The sequence below is a fragment of the Schistocerca americana genome, chromosome 1 (assembly GCF_021461395.2).
Source record: "Schistocerca americana isolate TAMUIC-IGC-003095 chromosome 1, iqSchAmer2.1, whole genome shotgun sequence".
In the NCBI taxonomy this organism is placed as follows: Eukaryota; Metazoa; Arthropoda; class Insecta; order Orthoptera; family Acrididae; genus Schistocerca; species Schistocerca americana.
This window is the reverse complement of record NC_060119.1, coordinates 1203586501-1203588330: the sequence shown is the minus strand read 5'-3', so window position 1 is coordinate 1203588330 and position 1830 is coordinate 1203586501. Positions and strand designations below refer to the sequence as shown.

General features: G+C 45.3%; 1 non-coding gene across 1 annotated transcript; it reads right to left on the bottom strand.

Moving 5' to 3' along the window:
* Positions 1–1526: 1526 nt before the first annotated feature.
* On the bottom strand, positions 1527–1610 carry Trnas-gga. The gene is given in 2 exon segments: positions 1527–1561; positions 1571–1610. It is a non-coding gene; the product is annotated as a tRNA-Ser (tRNA).
* Positions 1611–1830: the final 220 nt, after the last annotated feature.

The window sequence follows — 1830 nt, the reverse complement described above, 5'->3', positions numbered from 1 at the left end:
AGGAGGGCGATGAGCTCTGACGCCACGTTGAATCACATCCCAGGTGTGTACAATTGGGTTCATATCTGGCGAGCTGGGAGCCCAACACATTAATTGGAACTCTCCACTGTGTTCCGAGAACCATTCCATCACACTCCTGACCTCGTGACATGGCGCACTATCTTGTTGAAAAATGGCACTGCCGTCGGGTAAAACGATCGTTATGAAGGAGTGTACGTGGTCTGCAACCAATGTACGATAATTGGCCGTCAAGACGACTTGCGTGAGCTCCACTGGACCCATAGATGTCGACGTAAATGTCTCCCGGAAAATAAAGGAGCCACTGCCATCTTCTCTCTGTATGGCAGTACAGACGTCGATGAGCTGTTCAACTGAAAGAAGACCGATTCGCGTCCTCCCATCGGCATAATGAAGAAGGTACCGGAATTCATCAGACCATGCAATGCCCTGCCACTGCACCAACGTCCAGGTCCGATGTTCACGTGCCCATTTAAGTCATAGTTGCCGATGTCGTGGTGTTAACATTGGCACATGCAAGGGTCATCGGCTGCAGAGGCCCATTGTTGTCCGATGCACTCATAACCTGCCCAGCATTAAAGTATGATGTTACTGCCGCGACAGTTTGCCGCCTGTCCTGTTTTACCAGTCTGGCCCGCCTACGACGTCCGACTTTTGTAATGGGTGGTGGCCTCACAACTCCAACAATATCTGGACATGTTTTCACTTTTATTTTGCCACGCGTTGAAGACACTCACCACACACTCTTCGAACGCCCAAGTCGCGCGGTCTCCGGAACGCTAGTGCAGAGCTTCCGGATCATCACAGTCTGCTCTTTGTCAAACTCAAGCAGATCGCACGCCTTCCCCATTCTACACACGGACAGCACGCTCACTAATACTACATGCACCGTGCGTGTGTCTGACAAGCAGTTATTATTCGGCAGGTGACGCTGCTATCGCCTAGATGAATTTATATTGATAGTAGGTCGGTGTTCATAGTGTTCTGGTTGATTAGCATATATCCTCTGCAAAACCCAAACGGCGCGTTTTTCACTAAATTTCCCGAAAGCTATAGATCGGTGCAGCTTTACGAATTCAGTACATCTTGACATCCTCAAAAATTTTTACTGGATACTACGCTAAAGTACATCAACAGAAGTGCTAACAGGTGGGGATTAAACAAACCTGACGGCAGCATTGAGGATTTCTTGCTATGGAAATCGCAGTATGGTGCTCCTACAGAAGAAGAAGTTCTCCTGGGAATTGTATTAGGATCCTTGGTATTCATTTTGAATATTAATGAACTGGCACACAATATCACGCGGTATTAACAGGAAATCAGACCTCTTGTAGATGATGCAGTTTCTTATAATGTAGTTTTATCTAAAAAGTATACAAAGATTCATGTAGATCTTCAAATGGTTCAAATGGGTCTGAGCACTATGGGACTTAACTTCTAAGGTCATCAGTACCCTAGAACTTAGAACTACTTAAACCTAACTAACCTAAGGACATCACACACATCCATGCCCGGGGCAGGATTCGAACCTGCGACCGCAGTGGTCACGCGGTTCCAGACTGTAGCGCCTAGAACCACTCGGCCACCCCGGCCGGCGGTAGATCTTCATAAAATCTTTATGTGATGTAAAGATTATTGACTTGCTTTAAATCAAGAGATATGTAAAATTAATCAACACACAATATGTAGAGAACTAGTATTCTGTGATTATAATAGCAACTACATAGAATTGGAATCAGATAACTCTTATAATTATCTCAGAGTAACAGTTTTTATGGATGTGAAATGATCTTGATGATCACACTGCATGTT